We start from the raw sequence: 26,925 nt of genomic DNA, 5'->3' as shown, positions 1-26,925 counted from the left end.
AAGAGGAGGTTGCAGAACGAGGTCCATGCCTCACAGGAAGAGGTCTGCCTGAGGTTTGATCTCCAAGCAGCTCTATCAAGCCTAATGCCAACTGTTGTGGAAAAGGAAACAAAAATTCTGTTTCTGGAATGTGTTATTTGCCTAAAGAAAATCTTGCAAGCATGTGGCTGGTAGGTTCATCTAAAAGGACAGAGAGCTGAGACTTTGCTGAGCTTACAGAATAGGATTTACGAGTTCTTTCATTCTCTGATTCCTAAGGAATATTTTTAAGTAAATGTCGTCTTATGTGACAACATTTCACGTGAGACTCGCTTGCATTATAACCTGGTAATGAGGTTGTGGGGCTTAGCTAACCATTACCAAGGCAAAGTTTTGCTGGCTCTCCTCTCTACCAAAAGCAACCTAAAAGTTGGGCAGGACTATTTTGGGTTAGCTGGTGCTATTTGGGCTGGTTTGCAGCACACACACTCAAGAAGTCTCTCACCTCTGGGCCTCTGTACTTGAGGTAGCCTCTGCCTAGAACCTCTACCCAGGATGTGTAAATGACTCACTCTTCATTTCTTCATGCCTTGGCTCAAATGTCCTCTGAGAGGTGGACACCAAGACAGGATTAAACGGGCAAGGATTTTATGAGGGGAAATGCTTCTGTAACAGAAAATGGGGTGGGGGAGCCTGGCAAAGTGGGAGAGCCATCAGGCCATGATGAAAGTCTGACTCTAAATGAGGGGGAGATAGAGGGAAGGATGGGTCCAAGTGTCCTACACTGCTGTATAGTCTAAGGAAGGCTTAGGAATGCCACTGGGGAGTCCTTGAGCACAAGCAGGTCAGCAGAGGAGTCCATGCCTCCCAGGAACAGGTCTGCCTGAGTGTCTATCCCTGCCTCACTCACTGATTCGGAGCAGTCCAAGGGAAGCACGACCTCAGTGCAAACAGAGGAAAGATCTCATAGCTCAGCAGACTACTGACTTCATAGCTTTGTTTAATTACGTTTGCTGCAGGTGGAGGCCTTCGAGGAGCAGTCTCCTGGATACCATATCTTATCAGTCAGTTTTCCCTGATCACTCTCTGCAAAACAGCCCCACAGAACAGTAAAACATCAACCACATTTCACCAGGAAACAGTAAAAACACATTTCAGACTAGATACAAGGCACATTCCAGGACAACAAAGTAATCTGAACTGGTGTTGGGAGTAGATTAAAACTGGATTACTGCTAGGGATCAAACAATATCAAGAGAAAGAGAGAGAAGGAAGCAAGGGAGGGAAGACAGAGGGCGTTGGCCCTCAGCATTTGGGGCTAGTATTTGGCCATGCCCATCAGCGATCATAACCGGCTGCAAGACATCCTACAAACCATAAAGTCAAAACACCTCATTCATTTACAAAAATGTATTTCATGTATTGACTTTTGTTTTAACCCGTCCCCTCATTTCAGACAGGAGATCCAGAAAAGGGAGACAACTATTCAGTAGCAGAACCAGGACTAGAACCCAGGGCCCCAGACTCCTGGTCATTCATTCAGGAGGGCACCCCTTGTTCCTGGCTGCCTGTCAACCTGTAGGAGGACAACATTGGCGAGGACAACCTGAAGGAACTGAAGTTCTTGCCTTCACAGAAGTTCAAAGGAGGTGCTTGAGCTGGATCTTAGAGGATGACTAGGAGTTTGCCAGACATCTGAAGGGCATTGGAGGCAGTGCGTGCAAAGTAGGGAGGCCTGAAACAGCGCTGGGATCAGAAGGCACAAGTGGAGCCCTCTGCTCAAGTGGATGAAGCACTGAGGAGCAAGGTGAGCCGGGAATGAGGATGCACTGTGGAACACAGTGGGGAATGCCTGCAGGGGTTTTGGCAGAGAATGCCAATAGGAAGAGCTACCCTCTAGCTCACTGTGGCTGGAGCAGGGACTGAGTGGCCTAGTAGCTGATGGGGGCGGGGAACGCCCACGACAAGGCCAGGGAAGAGATGACGATGCACAGTGGCAAAGGGAGTACACAGGGCAGGGGAAGGACTTACCTGGAGATGCGCGGAGGGCGCCACCCCTCCAGCGTTTCCCAGGCTGATGCCAAGAAGCAAAGGGCCTCGCGACAGGAAAGCGCCCTGCGCCCACCCGAGCCGGGCAGATGCTCAGGAAACGTGTGCTGCGCGGGGAGGTGACGGCGCTCAGGCGGAGCTGGAGCTCGGAGGAAGGTCGCGCACCAGGTTGCAGGGCCAGGCCTGGGCCCCATCCACCACGTGTCAACGTGGCAGTGCAGACACCTAGGATGTCTCCTGACTCAAACCAGGAGTTCACCATGAGATTGCCTCTGAGTCGGTTAAGGGACGCTGCCCTGAAACGTCCTGACATGCAGAATTCAGAGAGCGGAGGAAGTACAACTGAGTAAACAGAAGTTACCAAGTACAGAAAGAATAGGCAGAGCGGGGGACAGAAATGGCTGAAAGTGAAGTTGATATCTTGGCAGGAGAAGATGCCTCTGAAGTGGGCTCCGGGATCCAGGGGGATCTGGTGAGCCAGTTGTCTTACAGACAATCTTTTGTAGGGTCCAGGTCAAGGGGCATCTGAATCCTTAAACTAAAGCCCTATTGCCAAGGCCACAGGAGCCTCTCTCTAGGCCACAGCAGAGGGGGACTGGAGCACTGTGGGCTCACAGTTCACCTCTCGTCTGTTTACATTCAGAGTGCAGTCCTTGGCTGCGTAGCAGTGTTTGTTGCTCTTCTTATAATTATCATTATTTCATGTCCTTATTTTCCTCGTGAGTTCCCTGTAAAACAAACCACGATCCACGGTGTCAGCACTTTGATTCCAGGTCACTGCTTCAAGGCCTGCAGTGGGAGCCTCGTGCTCATAACCTCCTGTTTTTATCCCAGTCTCTTTAGGGATGCATTGACCTCTTTCTTGTCTGCACTGAGGCACGGAATGGGGGCCCACACCCAACCCTGCATCTCCTCCTTTTAATATCTCATGCTCTGGAAACACTGCTTACTGTTCACTCGCTGGACTATACTCCCTGACATGAACAACGCACGGGAGAGAGGAGGTAGGAAACACTGATCTACGTAGGGCTCTGAGTTGACCATAACACAGAGTACAGTTGATCAGGGGCCAAGGTAGAGTTCCTTAACACAACAATCTGCCGAGATGAGGGTGTTCTAATGTCACACCACTTGAAAATAAAGCAAACACATAAAAGCATATGTAGTGGTCAAAGGGAAAGCACACAACTAAAAGAATTGATCCCATGAAATACACTATTCTATTTGTTTATGTATCCAATGACTGATGGGAAATAGCCAGGTGTAGAGATAGTAGAATTGATCAATGTCATAGAGAATTCTCTTAACAGTTGTTCATGCCTTGTGTTTTACATCATTGATTGGGGTAATATTTCCATCTTTTCCTTTCCTAGTGTCTCCACCTTTCTCAACTTTTCCAAGAGATATATTTACTTTATCCTCTAAAATTTTAGGGAAATTTAAAAATAGTTATGACACACTTTAAGTTGTTGATTTTGTATATGGGAGGAGCACTAGATTGCAAGTGAATTAGTGATCGTTAGAGTTTTAGTTTGGTAAAAGGTGGTAGTTGGAATTGATACCAGGATGTTTGTAACCCAGTTTTTACTTCATTATTTGATGTACTTTTCCAAATGCCAGAGCCGGTCATTCTGAAAGTAATAACTTGTCTCATTGTAAAATATGTGTCCTTGGAGAGGGTGATGCAGGTAAGTAGAAAATAGTTTAATGTAGTGACTTGTTTTTCTCCAATGGATCTGTTATAAACCCAACAGCCATATAGCATTCTTTTGTCCAAATGACCTGATGGCACTTTCTTAACTTTTCTTGTTGTGACTCTAGCAATCTAGGGTCACACCACATTTTCTCTCCTAGCCATGCTTTCAGTTGTAAGAGTGACATTGTCAATAGTACAATGAGCAATTGGCACACACTCTACTCTTATCTAAAAAAAAAAAAAATATATATATATGTATATATATATCAACTGCAAACTTTAGTAACATAATTGTTAAGGAATGAACTATTTGCAGTGCCCTTAGCAACTGATGGCTACACATGATTGTGTAGCGACATCATGGTTCAAACCATGCTGTGCAACATGTGGCCCCTTTGAATTTTATTTTAAAGGAATGGGTTCAATGACTTTTTTCTTTTGGAAGAAGAAAGACTTGCATTTCCCTTCTTAGAAAATTGAGAACTGTTTTTTTGCCTTTATTTTTTTGTCTTCAGCTCTTCTTCCTACTGGTTACTAATTCACATGTCCAGTTACTTCAGATTCATGGTGCTACCTCCTCTGCCTTTTTCATGGCTGTCACTTTAATTTTTCCATCATCCCTTCTGTGAAGGAGGTTTCTCTCCACGCTCATCTAGCGAGGAAGGAACCGACCCTCCTTTCTGTGAACTTGGAGACAGAGGCCAAGGTGAAGCCTCGGTGCCGCTCCCCACCAGTGAGCTGCAGAAGGGCTGCAGAGTCCTGTGAATCTTTGGCTCCCCTCCTGGCTCCCTCCATAGTTGGCATTGTCTGCACGGAGGAGCCCAGCTCGTTACAATCGAATTGTTGAAGTCTCTAGAAGCCAGCTGAAGGATAAGACTGGCCAGAAAGGACGTCAGCAAGCGGTGTGCTCCAAAAGTTGGTGGCAGAAACATTCAGAAGAAGAAAACCTTTCCGTTTCTCTTGTTTTCTCTTTATCTTCTCTCCCTTCCTTTTCCTTTACTTAGATGGTACAAAGCCTGTCCACCCCCCATGGTAGTTGTTTTTCTCCTCAGAGCCCCAGTACAGAGCTGTATCTCTTAGTTGTAGGTCAACCCATGGGGGTTCTTTTCCTGGAGTCCCACGGCAGTTTATTCATATCTCTTTCATTCAATTATTTCTGTAGTGTAATTTATCTGTTTAGACATATCTGTCTTCCTTGCAGACCCCCAACATTTCAAGACCTTTGGGTACACAGTAGATACTTAAGGACTTGAGTGAATCAGTGAAGATTTTTTGTTGAATAAGATCTAAATAAATACAATACCTACTCAGCACATGAATGCAAGCACTTGAGAGAGAGTTTTGTGTCTGCTGAAGCAGGCTGTGGACCAGTTTAGGGGCTCAGTGCCAAAGTGACTCAATAGATTTAGACCAAATGAACGAGATAATTAACTTCAATTTTACAATTCATGGAGAACAGGAGCAGAATATCTAGGTGTGAATCAGGACTTGATCATTCTTGTTGCATCTTTGGAAAACCCAGTCCTTTTTCTTTCTATGGAAATTTGACTCATTCCAAGCAGCTGCCTTATTGGTATTTATGGGAAGATCAAATTGAAAAGAAAACCCAGAAAAGTATAACGGCTAGCCTTAGGGAATCTCTTAATAAAATGAAAGAACAAAAGTCGGAGTTAGAACAAAGATTGAAAGTCAAATTTACTGAAAATTCCCTGTCTCCTCCCTCCTACACTCCCTTATATCCCCAACTCCCTGTCCCTGACTCCCCAGAAGATCTTTTGGATTTTTGGACCCCTGGCCCAAATCCTCCCCCTCAAGACTTATCTCCTCAGCTACCTCCTCAGCCAGTTCCCTTAGGTCCCAGGACTCCAACTTCTCCGAAGGACATGCAGCTGCCTGTTTTAACTTCTCTCACTGTTGAAGACTTACAGGGGGCGCTTAGGCCTGACCTCCAAGCAAGGGGCATACAGGTTACTTGTGTAAATGGTGAAAACCAAGAAATAAATTTAGTAGAAACACCTAGGAAGGGCAAGAAGTTTCGTTTTGCTGTGTCTTACAACTCCTCTTACTTTCCAGGGCTCTGTAATCAGGCTCTGTCAGCTTCAGACATTCCTATGCAGTATCCATTGAGGATGTATCCTGGACCTCCGCTGCAGAGAGTTCATGTCTCCTGGACAGCAGCTGATCTTTTCAATTATAAAACTCTCCTGCCTCCATTGTCAGAAGACCCTACTAAATTTAGAGAAGAATTAGAAAGATTAGTGGCTATTCATAGCCCCACCCACCGAGACCTTGACTGGCTGCTAAGGGGCGTTCTTCCATCCCATGACTACACTGTAGTTATCAGACAGGCCAGAGGGCGCCCTAGGAAAAACCCCCCTCATAGAGGAAATAGATGGCCAGACCCTCTCCCAGGCCCTCCTGCAGATGACCAGGAAGTGGCACAGCTACAGGCTGATATTCAATGTTTAATAGGAGCGATTCTAGAGGCGTTTCCTCCTAAACTTAATCGGTCAAAAATTGAATTATGCACTCAGAACGAGGGGGAACATCATAAAGCTTTTGTTGAACGGTTTATTCAGACTTTCCAAAGACACACTGCATTGAATCTGGAAGCTCCAGAGCATAAGAATCTCCTAATTTCTGCTTTAGTTGGAAATTTTCTTCCTGATATAAAGAAACAAATTCAAAACAGTGTGGTTGGTTGGGCAGGGCAACCATTAAGTGTAATAATGGAGGTTGCTACACAATTCTTTGAAAATTGTCAGCAAGAAAGCAAAAAAAAAAAAAAAAAAGAATTAAAGGAAGACAACTCTTCTTGCTTTGCAATTTGAATCTTTTGAAAAGCAAAAATTCAACCCTGAAATTAAACTAAAGCCCACTCAGAGGTCTCCCTATTTGCCTTCGGACAATTGTAGGTATTGCAAGAAACCAGGGCACTGGAAAAGGGCATGTGGCGCTCTTAAGAGAAGGGAAAGTTTAAAAAATGTTCCCGCTTGGCCGCAGCACCCCCAAAAGGCTCATTTTTCTCTACCTGAGGGACATTTCTCCCTCAAATGATGGGGTCAGCCGATCCTTAGTCGCACCGCTGAGCCTACAGTTAAACTTAAAATAGAGGATCGGAAACTGGATTTCTTAATTGACACTGGTGCGACATTCTCTCCTATCCGTTCAAAGGATTTATCTCTACCTGTTACCTCTGATTCTATCAAGCTGTTAGAGTCTCTGGACAGCCTATTTCATTGCCCATATCTAAGCCCACTCCAATATATTTAGACCCCCTTAACACTCATCATGCTTTTTTAGTTTCTGACTGTTCCCCAGCAAACCTCTTTGGCCGAGATTTGGTATGTAAATTCAATGCCACTATAAATTGTAATGAAAAAGGTGTTTTTATCTCCTTGCCTTCTGACCAAGCCCCAAGTCTCCTACTTTCCATGATGGAAACTTGTCTTGATGTAAATCCTTCTGAGGAAGATGAGTCTTTAAAGAATGTCCCAACCAGTCTTTGGGCTACACATGCAAATGAGGTAGGATTGTTGCTTAGTGCTGAGCCCGTGCACGTTACTTGGAAAAAAAATAAACCGTTTCCATCAGTAGCCCAATACTCGCTCTCCAGAGATGCCGAGCGAGGAATTCAACCCATAATAGACTCCCTTTTGTAACAGGGTGTACTAGCTTTTACTTCCTCGCCCTGTACCACTCCAATCTTGCCAGTAAAAAAGGAAGGCAAATTTGACTCAGACGGGAACCAAATCTATAGATTTGTACAAGACCTCAGAGCCATAAACTCTTTTGTAATTCCTCGGCATCCTGTGGTCCCTAATCCAGCTGTCATCCTGACCTCAATACCTGCTGATGCAGCCTGCTTTATAGTAGTTGACCTCTGCTCAGCTTTCTTTTCAATCCCATTACACACTGACTCACAATTTCTTTTCACATTTACATTTAAAGGGAGACAATTAACATGGACTCCAATACCTCAGGGATATTGTGAGTCCCCCTCAATATTTTCCCAGGTCCTTAAAGCTGACTTGGATTCTGTAGTCTTTACTCAAAGCTCCACTCTTGTTCAATATGTTGATGACCTTTTACTCTGTAATCCAACTAAGCAGGGGGCTCTTACAGATTCTCTCATTCTCCTGAAAGCCCTAGCTGAACGAGGCCATAAAGCCTCCAGGTCTAAACTTCAGTGGGTGCAAATGACTGTTACCTACTTAGGGCATGAGATATCTCAAGGCATTCAAAAGTTAACCCCCAAACGCATTGAGTCAATTTTATCCATCCGTCTCCCCAAAACAAAGAAACAGCTATGTAAATTTCTAGGAGCTGCTGGTTACTGCTGCCAATGGATTCCTAATTTTGCAGCCCTTGCTAAACCTCTGTATTCTCTTCTCCCAAATATCGCCCCAGAGCCTATTTCCTGGCCCTCAGAGGCATTAAACTCCTTTGAGGCCTTAAAAATAGCTTTGTCCATGCCTCCGGCTCTTGGCTTACCTAATTTTGACAAGCCTTTTCATCTATACTGTCATGAAAATAATGAAATTGCTACAGGCATTCTAGGGCAATCTTTTGCCTCTCAAATACGTCCTATAAGATATTTCTCATGGCAACTAGACCCTGTGGCATCAGGCATGCCCCCATGCTTACGTGCGGTGGCTGCAGCTGCCACCTTGATTGATAAGGCCAGTACTCTTACATTAGGCTCTGTCATTCACCTCTATGTCCCACATTCTGTGTCAGCTATTTTGCAAGTTCATAGGACACAACACCTCTCTACACGGCGACAGACCACCTATGAGCAGGCTCTTTTAATTAAACCTTCCATCATCTTACATCGTTGCAACACTTTATTTATTTATTTATTTATTTTTATGTATTTATTATTTTATTTATTTATTTTTTTGTTTATTGCAGTAACTTTGGTTTATAATATTGTAAAAATTTCAGGTGTACATCATTGTACTTCTATTTCTGCATAGATTACATCATGTTCACCACCAAAATACTAATTACAACCCATCACCACAAACATGTACCGAATTATCCCTTTCACCCTCCTCCCTCCTCCCTTCCCCTCTGCTAACCACCAATCCAATCTCTGTCCCTATGTGTTTGTTTATTGTTGTTATTATCTACTACTTAATTAAGGAAATCATATGGTATTTGACCTTCTCCCTCTGACTTATTTCACTTTGCATTATACCCTCAATGTCCATCCATGTTGTCACAAATGGCTGGATTTCATCGTTTCTTATGGTTGAGTAGTATTCCATTGTGTATATATACCACAGCTTCTTTATCCATGCGTCCCTTGATGGGCACTTAGGTTGCTTCCAAGTCTTGGCTATTGTGAATAACGCTGCAATGAACACAGGGGTGCATGTACCTTTGCAAATTTGTGTTTTCAAGTTCTTTGGATAAATACCCAAGAGAGGACTAGCTGGATCATATGGTAGTTCTATCCTTGCTTTTTTGAGGAATCTCCATACTGTTTTCCATAGTGGCTGCACCAGTTTGCACTCCCACCAGCAGTCTATGAGAGTTCCCTTCTCTCCACATCCTCTCCAACACATGTTGTTTCCTGTCTTGTTAATTATAGCCATTCTGACGGGCGTGAGGTGATATCTCATTGTAGTTTTGATTTGCATTTCCCTGATAGTTAATGATGTTGAACATCTTTTCATGTGTCTGTTGGCCATCTGTATATCTTCTTTGGAGAAATGTCTGTTCAGGTCTTTTGCCCATTTTTTAATTGGGTTGTTAGTTTTTTTGTTGTTGAGATGCATGAGTTCTTTATATATTTTGGAGATTAAGCCCTTATCAGATGTATGGTTTGCAAATATCTTCTCCCAATTGTTAGATTGTCTTTTCGTTTTGTTGATGGTTTCCTTTGCTGTGCAGAAGCTTTTTAGTTTGATGTAGTCCCATTTGTTTATTTTTTCTATTGTTTCTCTTGCCCGGTCAGATGTGGTGTTTGAAAAGATGTTGCTAAGACCGATGTCGAAGAGCGTACTCGTTGCAACACTTTAAATCCAGCTACTTTACTGCCCCTTCCTGATGATGGAGAGCCCCATTCCATTCCACATGATTGCCTCGCAACTATAGAAATGGTCTCAAAGCCACGAGAGGATCTCTCAGACATCCCTTTAGACAATCCAGACTTACTTCTGTTTTGTGACGGCTCCTGTAAACGAAATTCCTGGGGAAGCATTATAACTGGTTATGCCATAGTTTCCCCACATGAAACTCTTCAAGCTTATTCTTTGCTCACCATACGATCAGCCCAAGCTGCTGAACTCATAGCTCCTACTAGGGCCTGTACATTAGCAAAAGAAAAAACTGCCACTATTTACAGAGACTGCAAATAGGCTTTTGGAGTCTGCCATGTTGTTGGCACAATTTGGAAATCCCGTAGATTCTTAACCTCTGCAAGAACTCCTATTGCTAATGGACACTTAATTACAGCCTTATTACAAGCTATTCACTTTCCTTCAAAAATTGCCATTGTTCATTTTTCAGCCCATACTAAGGAGACTGATGTCATATCTTTAGGAAATGACAGGGCTGACAGAGCTGCTAAACATGCAGCTCACTAGGGACTCCCTTATCCGTTTTCTACCCAATTTTTAAACCTGCCTTTATCCCTGACTGATGTTATTAACTATCAGACAAATGCCCCACAATCTGAAAAAGACAATTGGATACAAAAGGGTGCCAAACAATTATCAGATGGATTATACATTGGACCAAATGGACTTCCAGTAGCTCCTTTTCTCTTGACTTTTTGGCTTGCACTTATCTCCCACCAAATGGGACATATGTGCAAACGGGGGATAGCTAAAGAACTAAAAAACAATTGGTTTTGCCCTGGCAGCCATAAAATTTCTGACCAAATCACCTCCCAGTACACAACTTGCAAATCTTACCAAGTTCCTGGGAGAAATCGGTGTGATCCAGGAAGTCCTCCCAGGCCCACGCTTCCTTTTGCGACACTCCAAATGGATTTTATGGACTTGCCCTCAGCTTTAGGTTACTCTCACTGTTTGGTTATTGTCTGCATGTTTAGTAGATGGACTGAATGCTATCCGACGAGACATGCAGATGCCACAACAGTGGTAAAGAAATTAATAACTGAAGTTATTCCTCACTTTGGCATTCCTTTATAGATTGAATCAGACCAAGGAACTCATTTTACAGCAGAGATAAACCACTTGCTTGCAAAAACTCTGGGGTATTCATTAAAATTTCATACCCCATATCACCCTCAGTCATCAGGGCAAGTGGAACATAAAAATCTAGATATAAAAAGAACTCTAGGAAAAGTTTGTCAAGAAACTGAACTTAAGTGGCCAGAAGCTCTGCCCTTGGCCCTTATGAAGATTCAAAATACTCCAAATAAAAGGCATGGACTGACTCCTTTTGAAATAGTTTTTGGACGTCCGATGCCTACTGGCATCTCTAAACCTTCAATTCCTGGATTAAATGAATATTATGGGAACTTAAGTGAACAATTTGATGCTATGACTAGTTATATACAAAAATTAACTAGTATACTTGAAGCATATTGTCAACAGGTAAAAGAGGCGTGACCCCCACCTTTTGACAAGCCTTGCCATCCCTTTCGACCAGGAGACCGGGTGTACATCAAGGTCTTTAGAAGAAAACACGCACTGTCACCTCGCTGGGAAGGACCTTATGAAGTCATACTGATGACCTGCACTGCCATCAAAATAAAAAAAAAATCTTCCTGGATCCATGCAAGCCATACCAAAATAGACCCAGAACATCGCTCTCAAGACAACTGAGAGATAATCCCCACAGGTGACCTTAAACTAAGGATTTCGAGGGCCAAAACCCAGGCCCCAGAAGCAGCCGACATCACGAAGTAGACAGCTTTTCCCAAGATCATGGATCAAGAAAACCTACTTTGACCCATTTCCTCCCCCTTGCTTTAAAACTCAGGATATATATACACACTCACACACACAAACTATTAGACTATTAGTGGATATATATATATATATATATATATATATATATTTTAATCTTTTATTAGAAAGCTGACTGGAGAGTGCTCGTCTCTATCTGTCCTTCTTCCCCTCTCTAAGTCTCTGCTATGGGCTCTTTTCCGATCTGTGTCTTGCTTTTACTAACCCTCTCCTTTTCAACAGGTCGGGCACAGACCAAACACCCCCTTATGCCAGTTTACCAAGCCCTAGCCACGCTAACTAATCAATCTGACTGTTGGTTATGTCAACAGCTAGATAGTGCAAAAGAACCTGAACTAGTCTTTGTTCCTGCTGATATGAACACCTGGTGGACTAAGTACGGAAAATGGATGAATAACAGAGTATGGTATCTGCAACAAGGGAAACTTCACTCTGCTTCGTCTCCTGGTGAGTCACTTGGGCCCCAGAAAGACTACTTAGAAGGTCAAGGACTGTCCCTTGCCCAAGTACAAGCAATAAGTGAAAGTTTTTCCCTCTGGATTGAAAGTAAACATGGCGCTGGACCTTTCCTGGGTGACATACCGAGACAATATTGCAGTCAAACTCTGTGGTTTGATTCCGCAGGTGGCATCTTCAGAACTCTCAAGGGAATTGTAAGTGACTCTATCACTACTCCCTCTGGCACAGACATTTGCCAAATCACCAAGTGCTCTGGATGGCTTACGAGCCACCCATGTGCAACTTGGGGTATCGCAGCTATCCACATGTTTAAGCTGCCCAATGCCACAGACTATATATGGGTGGATCAAAAATCTGGACTCACCTGGTCAGGTGACAAGACCAGGCTTTATAGCTGCCAAAATCAGACTGCAGGCCTCCTGTACCAGCTATTCTGCAATCTGTTCTGTTCTCGCAGACTGACAGGAGCTCATGGGAAATGGAGATGTTTAGGTAGTAACAGTGCAAGTGGCACAGATCATGAAATAGTCCAGATCCTGGGAACTACAGACTCAATTCTAAACTTGTCTTTAAACTACACTGGTCTTTTCATTTTATGCGGCAACAAAGTGTATAAAGGATTCCCACCTAATTGGTCAGGACGATGCGGACTTGGATACCTGGCTCCTTCTGTCACCAAACACTCCACCTGAAATGCCAGCCAAATTACAAATTTGGGTTCGTTTGTTCATAAGATTGTGCCACATAAACATGTCAGTTGAGAAATCGTGGAAAATCCACTTGTATATCACTACTCCAAGTTCTTTTCAACCTTGAGAGTCCTATTCCCCAGCTTTGGATATTATGAGTTGGAAAGGGCAATCTTAAATCTCTCTATGGTAACGGAGCAAGAGTTCAACACCACCATGCAAACCTTGAACATACTCCAGTCAGAGATTAACAGCCTAGCATCTGTGGTGCACCAAAATTGACGTGCTCTGGATGTACTCACTGCCCAGCAAGGAGGAGCATGTGCAATCATTGGAGAAACATGTTTCTTTTATGTGAATCAAACAGGTCAAGTAATATCTAACTTAAATCTATTAAAAGAGAAGATTGACATTTTTCATCAGATAAACGAAACTCACACATTTTATTGGACTGACTTATTTCCAGGATTGGGGGACTGGTTTAATGGAGTGTGGGGAAATGTGCTCAAATTTGTTCTTTTCTGCTTGTTCATCCTCATTGTAATCTGCGTTCTTTTCTCTCTTTGCAGACTTCTTATCACTCGGATACTAACACGATTTCTCTCTCCACAGTTACCAGCTCAGCTTTAAATATGTGAAACTTCTAGGGAAGTTTCAGAGGAGGGAACTGATGGTGCTCAGGGCAAGCTACCCCAGGAAGCACTGCACTGGTATGTGGATTATTTCCAGCTGAAGACAATAAGGACTCAGACAACTCAGGAAGAATATTTGAGTTTCACCTCCCAAACTGCCTAAAGGATTTAAAACAAAATATCTGTTTCAGGAAGGAGTTATCATCATGACTGCTATAAAGATAATGTAGGATAGAGGTTGCAATAGAAAAGGCACCAACAAGCCCATCTTATCGGAAGATCTGTCTCTCTGGCCACAGGCTCTGGATGGCCCTGGAAGGAGTTACCAGACAATCATTTACAAGGGAAGTCTCCATTTGTAAAGGTATCTCCCTCTCTGTATTGGGAAGAGGAGGGACGACCTCATTTCTAGAGACTTATCAATGTAGAAGGTGAGGCCTTAAAACTGCATAATAAATCTTACCCTTGTTTACAGTGCTTTAGTGATAATCTCCTGTAACTAACACTCCCACCCCCAACATCCTCCTTGTCTTTGGTTGGACATGGCATTTAAGACGAGAATCTGCTATTGTGTTGAGAAAGGCAGTGTCCCTGCTTTCTCCCATGTATACATGTTATTAAACCTGGTATTATTTTCTCTTGCTACCCTGTCGTGTTAATTATTTGGCCAGTCATAAGAACCTTAAGGAAAAGGGCAGAGGGAGATTCTCCCTCTTCCCCTGACAGTGGTGATGCAGGTGGGCTCTCAAGGTTACGCCTATATTGTGGAAGCAAGCAATCAAGTATTTAATGGAAGCATTTCTATGTAAACGAAAGAAAAACAAGGTTAATGGTTGGAGCAAGTTGTAAAGCAGTTTCTGAGTATAGGAGACAGCTAGTTAAGAAGATTTTTAGATGTCAGCGTCAAAGCATCTTTTACAGTTTAAAATGTCTCTGATGATGTCACCGGGTAATCTCTTAAGTTTATATCAAGCCCATCAGCTTTAGTTTGTAAGGCTTCAAGAAAAAGGACAGGTTCAGTTTTTAGTGATTCCAAATGAAAATGATGGAAAAAATGAAAAACGTTAGTTTGGACATCTGTAGCCAGATATTTTAGGAGACTAGAAGAAATCAGGATCCAGTCCAGTCAACAGATATAAAACAAAAACCTTAGCAGATAATTAAGAAAACTAGGATCTAATATCCGCAAATGTAAACTATAGTTTTTACTGAAATATAATGATTCTTTCTAAGATCACCCTCATTTTTATCAAAGATAGACAAATTACAACTAGTTTACAAAATAAGCCTAGTTCCAATAGTGTTGGTACAATTATTTACATAAGTACAGCAAGAATAGCAATTGATCACATAGGCTCTTTTAAATCTGCTTTGCTGGAACTTTTTATAAGGAATCTCAGATTGAACTTTAAAGGCCTCTCCAGGCCAGAAAAGCCAAGCCAAGGATTTTGTCATCAGACTTTGCCTGTAATACCTACAGATTTGGGTGAATTCCTTTCTTCCTAGGTTCCCCCAAAATATTTCGAGGTTCCTTGTGTTTGCCAGATAAGTGACATTCTTTACTTATCCTGGTAAGTGCTGCTTGGAACATAAGGTACCAGGCCAGTATTTCCACGTGGCTTTATTCCATAAAGTCCAATCTTCATTCCTCAAAAGCTGTATGGTTATATCACAAATATGATGTTCCAGTCAAAGCCTTGGTAATATAACCAGTGTTTCCAATTGTGTTCTGTTATAAGGAGAACAGATTCTTATTGAACTTATGCAAATAACTATATTGCCATGAAAACAACAATACTCCAAATTCGAGGGATCAGATAGAGAGAAAAAGATAAATATTTCAATTTTACTTACAAAAATATCATTTACCAAATTGTTATAAGTCATAGCTAGCTCAGAAGAAAAGAGAAAAAGTTTTCATTAACTCTGAAAAAACAAAACATTAAAAATTCAGCAATACTTCAAATGAAAAATCATAAAAATTATAATTATCCTTATCAGTTCATTCAGTCCTGTGTAATCCATTCTTGATCCCAGTCTTTCTGTTAGCAGCTTCGTGAAGTTGTCAGTCTTTCCATCAGATTTCTGTAATTTCTTACCAAGTTCAGTTTTATGATCAGAAAGTTTGTCAGAAACTTGTACTCCAGTGTAAATGTCAGAGTCCTTTCCATGAATTTTTCTGAAGTTGAAATATTTTGCAAAAGCATTAGAGCAAAGAAATAAGTCTGTAAACAACAAGACCTCAAAATGGCAATTGACAGAGAAATTTGGTTAATTTTGTGACATACAACACTTTAAAATAATAATAACCAGAATTATGACTGATAATCAGGACAGATCAGAATTTCAGTAATGTTATACAATTTTAAAACACCTATGTCAATAACATTTGCCCACATAATAACACCTAAACAGACTTATCATCACTTGTCTGACAATGCTTTCCATGTAATTTAACATACTGAATAAGCCTAATAAATTTAGTATCTTTCCCCTTATAGGAAGAGAGCAAATTTCTTTGAGAAGTTCCAGGGCCCTTTGAAAATTCTCAAAGAAAAAAAGTAAAAAATGACTTTATTTAAGATATGAATTTTGGGGAGCTTGTCAAAAATAGAAAACGTTAAAGCAAAGAGAGCATTAACAGTCCAAAAACCTTAATAGAGAGACCACAGTCTTTTGAACACAGGAAATTATTTTAACAGTTTTTTTTTTTCTGTCTTTTAGGTAGACTTACCCAAAGGTAAAGAAAAATCTTTTATAACCTCTTTATCAAGTTCAAGAAAATTATCCTTTTAAGAGAAAGAAGACCAAATTATAATTTTGTACCAGCTTCCTTCTGATATTAAAATTCATTTAATTTATTAAATTCATTTCAATCTTAGCCAACTTGACCATACAAAAACTCCTTTTCCAGAATTCCTCTACCACAAACCAGAATTTGTCCCATGTCTTTCTTTTCCCTCCTAGTACTTGAAGACAATTTTATCTTTCTTAATCAATCAAATAAAGTATTTCCATTCTTTGTTCCTTCTTTATACATCTTACTTTCCTTGTACACAGACATATTTTTTCTTAATATTTAGTAGCTTTAATCACATATACTAATTAGAAATTTTAACTCTTAGAAACCCCAATTTGTAAGTAAAAACTAAATCATTATAAACTTTCTTTACATTACTATATTGTGGCTTGGAAAATTTATAAACACTTCATAACCTCTAGAAATATGTTACTTTATAGTACAATCTTTTAATAAAACTCATGTTTACCAATAGACCCAAAACACCTTTTAGTTTTCCTGTAATGAAAAGGCAAACGTAACAAAAGTAAGTTTAGTAATCAATGTCTAATATCTTATCTTATTTGGAAATGATGATACTCAGTGAATTTTTATCACAAAATTTAGCAAAACTCTAAAGTTTTAAGTCATCAAAAAGATTTTGGAAGCTGTAACCACCATAACACATAATTATTATTTATAGTTCACCCAACATTCATCTTTTTCACAACTATTTAGTTACTTGTTCCCAATAATTATTTTGATTGCCTATAAGACTTCATAAGACATTAGATAAAATTAGCCATCATTTAAATTACTATTTTTGTTAACCAGTTCTGTAATAGAAATAACATCAGTTTTTTGTACAAAAGTTTATGTAAATTTCATCACCTCTTATACCTTTAAACATAGTTATCATTAAGATTTTTATCAATAGGTGTTGGTCTTCTAATTTTGGACAAGGGAAGCATTCCCAGTCAGACATTTTAAAACATACACAGGCAAAGTTGATGTAACCTCTTTATATAAAATTAGCTCAAACATTCCAACCTTTATAATCTTATCAACACTTACACTTTTACATGTTCTCAATTCAATTGTAACCTGAGTCAAGGTCTTAAGGCTATTTAAATTTTTCCCTTCCTTTTTCTGGCCTTTTTTTAGGTACCAATTAAACAATTGTGTGAGAGCTCTCAAAACATATTTTTTTCCCCCAATTTAGAAGTTTTCCAATTCAAAGGATCTGTCGTCGGGCCATTGACGAGTAAGATCTTCATTTGTATATTTATTCCAATAGTGACTCGATCCAATAAGCCTTTTTAAGGAAAGACCCGGAGGTAACTTTCCCATGCTTAGAATAAATCTTTACCATGGACGCAAGAGGCGTCCCTGGTGAGGGCACAGATGATGTAGCCCCCATGATCCACAGAATTCACTCCCAAAGATATTCAGAGAAAGTAAAGACCTTCATTGCACAGGCGGTAAGGATGGTGTAGTGAAAACAGTGTCTCTGGTCTCCCACAATAGTGTGGGATGCCTCCAGTCACAGACCCGCTAATCTGTGACACCGGGCAGGCAATACTGGAATGGGATTTTTCCAGCACTAACAAGCAACGAAGGTTAAGACGACAAAAACCCTTATGGACTGGGCCCTTTATGACAAACTCCCCTGAGAGCTTGGCACAGCTGGACAAAGAGACAGTTCAGAACCCCAGTCTACTCAACTGGCCACCAAAGGGCACCCCGGTAAATGCACCTTCCATATGGTGGAGACCAAGGAGAATATTCTCACTGGTCACAAAGCCAAGTTTTCTCAGGACACAGAACAAGACTGAAGGAAAAACCTCATCCGGTTTTTTTCTTCTGTGCACAATGACAGCTTTAGCCACGCCTTAGGACTCTTGGAGTCAGAATAATACCTGGGGGGAGAGGTGCCACGGGGTTGGGGACTGTGTGCTTTACAGAGTACCTCGTCGGTGCATGGACATTTTCTTGCAGTCGCGGGGGACCTGTGTCATCTACCCCGTTCCATGACTCAATTTATCCTGTCACGGGAGTCTTCTGAAAGTGGCGAGAGCCCTAATGGCTCTTAACTGCTCGACCCGTGCCCACCAAATTTGAGGCCTTTTTGGCTTTCCAGATGCCCTTGGCAGTGGCCTTCACTTCACGTGCATATTAACCCACAGCAAAGTTTGTCTAAATAGACACCAGTCTTGTGAGACCCACAAACTCACCAGTCTGTGGGGCAGGCCCGGACAGTAGGCTCATAGGGCCTATGCCTACGTCCTACCCTAGGGTATTTCCTTCTTATGACACACGATACGAAAGACAGAGACAAAAGAGAAAAACAGAGACTATCTCTGGGAGGAAAAGGGATCAAGATCAAAACCAAGAGTACTCTACCAAATGTACCAGCGTCACTAAAAGCACAAGAAACTAGTTTCCCAAATATTTTCTCCTGCCAATTTAAATTTCGAAAGCGAATAAATTTCTCACCACTTCCTTCCACCGGACTCCACAGGTAGAGATTCCGGGAGGCTGACGTGGTAAGAAGTCTTACATTTTGCCGGCTTTCGTCAGGAGTCCCCGTATTTCATCCCCTGCAGTAATCCAGGGAGAAGGCATTTCTTCCAGCCAGAGAACGCAACTTGTCAGCCAGTGTAGCCCCACATTGGGCGCAAAAACTGTTGAGGGAGTAAGAGAATCTCCCTCTTCCTTTTTCTTAAGTTTCTCATGGATGGCCAAATAATTAACAAGACAGGTTAGCAGGAGAAAATAATACCAAGTTTAATAACATGTATACATGGGAGAAACTCAGAAATGAACAACTCATCCCTCTGTCTAAGCTGCCCGCTTAAGTATTGTAGCTAAAGAAGAGGAAGGTGTTGGGGGTGGGTAGTGGTCTAGGACCACAGAGGGCAAGAAGACAACTCACATGGAGATAGACATGCAAATTTTTGCCTGACAACTCTTCTCAGGGTCATCTATAGATAATGTGGTCAGAGAGAGATAGAGTTTTTGATAAAAGGGGCTTGGTGCCTTTCCTATTGTAACCTCTAGCCTATGTTATCTTTACAACCATCACGATAATAACTCCTTCCTGAAACAGATTTTTTGTTTTAAATTCTTTAGGCAGTTTGGGAGGGGAAATTCAAATATTCTTCCTGAGTTCTCTGAGTCCTTATTTTCTTCAGCTCGAAACAATACACACACCAGGGTGGTGCCCAATGGAGTAGCTTGCCCAGAGCACCATCACCTCCATTTATAAGGATGCACCCATTATATAGATTCTGTACAAAATTGCAAAGATCACTTTTTCCTTTTCAAAATTTATTTGTTTTAACATATAATAGTGAGAACCTTAGTGTTGGGTAAACTGCTGCACAATTACTGGAAATGCTGAGAGTCTTTTTGAAAAGTGTAGAAGTCTAAAGATAATGAAAAGTACATTTCTCCAATGTCAAGTCCCTTGATGATCTCATAGGCATCTGTCTAGTTGTACCCGGAAGAGATGGAAGATTGAACACCAGGACAGCACACAAGGAAACAGGCTGCCAACTTGAGGGCTTCCCATGGACCACAGAGTGCCTAGCAGACTCTTAGAGATTAAATCTGGGCTTTATCCATGGGTTGGCCCTGAGAGAAACATTTTGCTTAAATGACCAGAGAATAGACAACGTATTTTGTTGATAATAATTCTTACCATGTAAATTTCTTTATAAATCTCTGAATAAAATAAAAAAGTATAATCCTCATAGAAACCAACTCTTACTAACAAGCCCCACAGCCTTCTCTAGAGAGCTCAACAGAAAATGTCTCCACTGACTGTGAATTGCTCTTCTCTGAAAGCCAGCCAGCACTTCAATGATAGCCCTGGATAAGGAAGGCCAGATACAATTATTTGAAGATATTTAGCTGAATTCACAACCAAAAATCCTACCTCCAGTTGGCTCCTCTGTGAGAATGGATGGCCGGCCTTGTTTCACAGCCTGAGCTCTTGAGATTTCATATGAGATAAATTGCTCTGTTCTCCAGGGATGGAAAAGCTGGACTGTGACATCGATTCAGGGCTGAGATTTTGCAGGTAAAGATAGGGTCATAGAGGGGAATAAAGATTTCAGCAAATTGGTTTGTTGTTCTCTACAGTGGAAATAATTTAAGAAGCAGATAGTCTCTCACTCCAACTTCTCTTCCCTGTTCTCTATCTGTCATATCACTGTAAAAATTCTCTCTATGAAAATTTCAGCCTTTTTTCTTTGTAGTGTGTTTATTATCATCTTTATGAATTCGTTGACTTCACCACCTTCTTGGCACCACAAAGCTAGCCTTTGAGATATTGTTATAGATTCAGTTTTGCAACTTCATCCCCTTATCTCTATTTCCTTCGTCATTTCGTAGTTTTAGTTCTTATTGTATCTTATGCTTGAAAACATTTGAAGCTTACAGTGTGTAACAGTTCCTTATTTTCTCAAATTTTTATTATCTAAGTGCCCTCAACTATCAGTCTTTTTTAGAAAAGAAGTGAAATACATAACAGAACAGTACACTGTAATAAATTGATCACTTATAAAATTAAGTTCAACCTGAAATCCCTCCCCACTTAACAGAGACCATCTTTTATAATTAACAATGCTTTAGTGTGGGCAGGGTCAGTTTATCAATGATTTTTGGATGTTTTAAACCACATGAGATATATACAGTGTAAGGTAAAATCGTTAATCTTGCAGAAGTTGTAGAATTTCCTGATGCTTAGGGGAGTTGGTGGTGGAGAACCTGAATCATATGAAAAGCAGTTGATTAATTAGCACCTGAGTTTGTTAATTTGGTAAGGATGATGATGAGACATACATGTTGAAAAGATAACTGCATATCAGAGTATTGTCAGAGGCCACTGGGAAAATTCATAATATTCTCAAATACTACAAAAAATGACCATTTTTTCATAAAAGATGTCATACATGATGGCATCATATACTTCTGTAAGAAAACTTGCAATGAAGAAAATTAACACTTGAGTCATTTTAATTCTAACAATTTGTTCATGCTTACGAGTAGGTTAAAAAACTTTTTAGAAACAAAGTGATAAGTGATGTACTTGCTAAATTTTTAAATTTTTTTAGTAAAAAACTTTTTCATATTTTTAAAAAATATTTATTTGTATTTATTTTATGCTGAGTTTATTCCTGGGCCCAAAGACCTTTTTTTATAATTAACTAACACCAATAATTTTCAAGCTCTTTCAAAAAGATTAACAGGAGAAAATACCTCTAAAGTCATCCTTGGGATTAGCACTACCCTGATATCAAAGCCAAAGACACTAAGACAAAAGAAAACTATAGGTCAATATCTTTGATGAATATTGATATAAAAATCCTCCATAAAATAGTAATAAACTAAATTCATCAACAAATTAAAAGGATTATACAGCATTTTTAAGTGGCATTTATTCCTGGAATACAAGGATGTTTCAATATATGGAAATGAATTAATGTAATAAACCACATTAACAGAATGAGGGAAGAAAACATGATCATCTCAATGGATGCAGAAAAAGCATTTAACAAAACTCAACATGCTTTCATTCTAAAACCACTAAAAAAACACTCAAAGTAAAAGGAAACTACTTCAACATAATAAAAGCCATATATAGAAATCCAAAGAGAACATCATTTTCAAGGGTGAAAGACTGAAAGCTTTTTCTCTAAGATCAGGAACAAGAGAAGAAGGCTCATTTTCACCACTTCTATTCAACATGGTATTAGAAGATATAGCCAAAGCAATTAGGCAAGAAAAAGAAAGAAATAGCATCCAAATTGGAAAAGAAGAAGTAATATTACATTTGTTTACAAATAGTATCTTATATGTTGAAACCCCTAAAACTCCCACCAAAAAATTGTTAGAACTAGTAAATTCTGCAGAGTAGTGGGACACAAAATCAACATGCAAAAACTAGTTGTTCTTCTATACATTAATAATAAGTAATCTGAAAAAGAAATTTTAAAACTTTACATTTTTATTTACAATAGCAACAAAAAGAGTAAAATACTTAAGAATCAACTTACTCAAAGAGGTAAAAATTCCAATGATGGTTTTGCAAAAATAGAAAAATCTATCCTAAAATTCATATGGACTCTCAAGGGACACAGAATAGCCAAAACAGTCTAGAAAAAGAAGAACAAAGTTAGAGAACTCACACTTCCTGATTTCAAAACTTACTATAAAGTAATCAAAACAGTGTGGTACTGGCATAAATACACACACTATACTAATGAAATAGCACAGAGACCCCAGAAATAAAACTTTGCATATAAGGTCCAATGATTTTTGACAAAGGTACAAAGATCATTCATTGGAGAAAAGATCAGTTTTTCAACATATGTTGTTGGGAAAACTGGATACCCACATGCAAAAGAATGAGGTTGGACCCTTACTTTACACATTATACAAAAATTAACTCAAAATGGATCAAAGATATAAATGTTAGAGTTGAAGATATAAAATCCTTAGAAGAAAACACATGATAAAAGCTGTATGTCATTGGGTCCAAATGCCATTGCAAAAAGGATTTCTTTAATATGACACCAAAGACATAAGTAACAAAAAAATAACAAATTGGACTTCATAAAAATGAAGAAGTTTTCTGTATCACAAGATACTATCAACAGAGTAAAAAGGCAAACCGTGGAATGGTTGAAAATATTTGCAAATCACAAATCTGATAAGGGATTAATATCTAGAATAAATAAAGAACTTCTACAACTCAACAATAAAAAAAAAACCCTCAATTTAAAAATGCACAAAATACATGAATAGAAATTTCTCCAAAGAAAATATAAAATGAACAGGAAACACAAGGAAAGATGCTCAACATCACTAAGTATCAGGAAAATGTGAAATAAAAGCACAATGAGCTACCTTTTCACACCCATTAGGATAGTTACTATCACAAAATCAGAACATAAGTGTTGGCAAGGATGTTGAGAAATTGGAACCCTTGTGCTCTGATGGTGAGAATATAAAACTGTGGAAAACAGTATGGCAGTTCCTTCAAAAATTAAAAATAGAATTACTATATGATCTAAAAATTCCACTTATGTGTTCTGAAATAATAAAAAACATATTAATGTGCCTCTGCGTACAGTTCTTGGCACAGAGCTCCTAAAGTCTTTGTAATTTCCCCAGTGATAAGAAGACTAAGAGAATCTTTTGTTCTATTGGGGCAACTCTGGGTGGGCTCCAGGATGGCTCCTGGATGGGGGTTGGTCACCAGAAAGACCAAGCCCTGATTAGAAGCTTCGAATTTTTAGCCCTACCCCTTATCCTTCAGAGAAAGGAGAGGGGCTGGAAACTGAGTTAATAATTGATCATGCCTATGTGAGAGAGCCTCCATAAAAATCCCAATAGAAGGCGGTTCAGAGAGCTTCCAGGTTGGCAATGACAAGGACTGCTTGGAGAGTGGTGCACCTGGAGATGGCATGAAAGCTTTGTGTACTATCTCCATACCTTCCGCTATGCACCACTTCCAACAGGCTCTTCTTGAATTATAACCTTTTATAATAAACTGGTGATCTAGTAAATGTTTCTCTGAGTTTTGTGAGTCACTCTAGCAAATTAATCAAAACCAAGGAGGAGGTTGTGGGAACCTCTGATTTATAGCCAGTAAGTCAGAAGTACAAGTAACAACTTAGGCTTGTAACTGGCATCTGAAGTAAAGGTGAGGTTAGGTGGCTGTGCAGAATTATAGGACGGAGCCATCAACCTGTAAAATCTGATGTATCTCTGGGTTGTCAGCATCAAATTGAGTTGAATTATCTGGCAACCAGGTGGCGTTCCAAGAATTGCTTCTTGGAGGTGTGGGGAACCCTGTTATATGTGAAAAAGTGAATCTGAGAACACCATTTATGGGTATACACCCAAAAGAACTGAACACAGAGGTATAAAGACATATATGTACACCCATGTTCTTAACAGCATTATTCAAAATAGCTGGAAGATGGCATCAAGCCATGTGTCCATCAGTTGATGAATTGACAAAAAAATGTGGTGCATACACATAGTGGAATACTATTCACCCTTAAAAAGGAAGGAATTCTGACACATGTTATGACATGGATGAACCTTGCGGACTTTATGTTAAGTGAAATAAAGCCAGTCACAAAAGAAAAAATACTGTATGATTCCACTCATATAAGGTAATTAGAGTAGTCAAATTTATAGGAATAGAAAGGAGAATGGTGGTTCCCAGGGGCAAGAGGGAGGGATAACAGGGAGTTGTTTAACGGGCACAAAGTTTCAGCGCAATGTGAAAATAGTTCTGTGGATGGTTGGAGGTTATGGCTACACAATTATGTGAAGGTGTTGAATGTCGCTGAAGTGTACACCTAAAAATGGTTACAATTTTATGTTCAACATATTTTATGACCTTTAAAAAATTAATTATTTTCAACAAATGAACAAACACTAGCTACATGCAATAGCATGGATGAATATCATAACCATAATGCTGCATAAAAGAAATTATATGCAAAAGGCTATATATTTTATAATTCCATTTATATAAAATTCAAGAAAGAAACAAAACCGAGTTCTGGTTTCTACTAATGGTGGAGTAGCTTGTTGAACTAACACTCTCACAGATAACAATGATAAAATCTGCACAAAATATTATATATATTTATACAGACTCGTGTAGTTATATATAAAACACATATAATAAATGTGTATATGTGTGTAAGTTTAAATCACTTCCACAAGCAAGCTGAACTGAGAGGGAATCTTCCCTTAAATGATGGAAATTGCACCAGGAGATATTTACAAGCTTGAATCTGTTGCGTCAAAGCATTCCAAAATCTGTACATGCCTAGACAGGGGAAAAACTACAGTCTTACTTGTAAAGTTACAGGATGTATTTTTGGGCTGGCAGAGTAGCTGGAAAGTTAGGGGAGAAATTCTGGAAGGGAGGGAGACACAAAGAGGAAAATCGCAAAATATATATGTAAGTCTCTCCCCCACACACACCAAATTGGCAGATCTTTGAACAACACATATACAGGGTAGGCCCCAGAAGGCCTAGTGTAAAAACAGCAGTTGGAAGATGAAAGAACTGACTGAGGATTTCAGCTATGCCCACTATAAAGGAGCTAGGATTGGAATTTCAGTCCAGCCAAGTTGATTCCCTGCTAGAAAAATAACAACACTCTTCAAAGAAATACAATAGAATCCGGAGCCTCTATACCTATCTTTCATGATTTCCAGTACACAATTTAAAAGAAGCATGAGATTTGAAGAAACAGGAAAATGTAATCCATATGTGACCAAAAGCAGGCAGTAGAAACTCTCCCCAATGTGTTGTAATTAGCAGTCAACAATACGAAAAAAGCTATTATAAAGATGATCAGGGTAGTAAAGAAAAATATTCCCATAATGAATGAACAGATGTGGGAACTCAGCAGAGAAGTGGAAATTACACAAAAGAACCAAATAGGAAGATGAAATAAAATAAATACTTTTGAGTTTACCAGTAGACTAGATACAGTAGAAAAAACATGAAGATACAGCAATAGAAATTATCCAGTCTGAAGAAAAGAGTGTAAAAATTTTGAAGAAAAATGAAGAGAGCCTTATGACCTGTGAGATGGTTGAGTCCCAAGCAGAGAGGAGAAGGACAGAAAAATTAAATGAGGCAGAAAGGCAAATCAATAAGTAATAGCATAAAACTTCTAAAATTTGGTGGAAAATCTAAAATTTTAGATCCAAGAAAGTCAGCAAACCCACAAAATAAAACATAAAATAAAAGCATACTTAGGTAAATGATAGTCAAGCTACTAAAATCCGAAGATAAAAAGTAACTCTTGAAAGCAGTCAGGGAAATACATATATACAGGGGAAGACATTACATACAGGGAGAAATAAAGTGAATGATGGATGATATATTATCAAAAACAAAAGAGACAACTCAACAACAAAATGACATCTTTCAAGTGCAGAAAGAAAACCCAAAAGTCAACACAAGATTCTATATTTAGCAGAACTCACTTTCAAAAATGAAGCAGAAGCCATAATAAGATACTGCACGCCTATTAGGTGCCTGAAATTAAAAAATAAAATTGAAAATACCACATGAGGAGGTGGGTGAGGAGTAGGAGCAATTAGAACTGGGAATGCAACATGATAGTTGCATTCAGAAAACAGTTGAGCAGGTTCTTATAAAGCTAAACGTACACTTATTATATGACTGAGATATCCCACTCCTAGGTATTTACTGAAGAAAATTGAAAACTAGTGTTTAAACAAAAATCTTTGTGGGAATCTTTATAGACATTTTATTCATAATTGCCAAAAGCTGGACATAAACTAAATGTCCTTCATCAGGTGAATGGAGAAAGAAACTGTGATGCATCAGTACATTACACTACTACTTGGCAATCAAAAGGATAAACTCTTTTTTTGTGTGTGTGAGAAAAATAAGCCCTGAGCTAACATCCATTGCCAATCCTCCTCCTTTTTCCCCCCCAAAACCCTAATAGATAGTTGTATGTCATAATTGCACACCCTTCTAGTTGCTTTATGTGAGACACGGCCTCAGCATGGCCAGAGAAGCAGTGTGTAAGTGCGTGCCCTGTATCCGAACCTGGGCAGCCAGTAGGGGAGGGCACGCACTCAACAGCTAGGCCACGGGGCCGGTCCCAGGATA

The sequence above is a fragment of the Diceros bicornis genome, assembly GCF_020826845.1.
Source record: "Diceros bicornis minor isolate mBicDic1 chromosome 1 unlocalized genomic scaffold, mDicBic1.mat.cur SUPER_1_unloc_2, whole genome shotgun sequence".
NCBI lineage: Eukaryota > Metazoa > Chordata > Mammalia > Perissodactyla > Rhinocerotidae > Diceros > Diceros bicornis.
Note: the sequence above shows the minus strand (reverse complement) of the source record.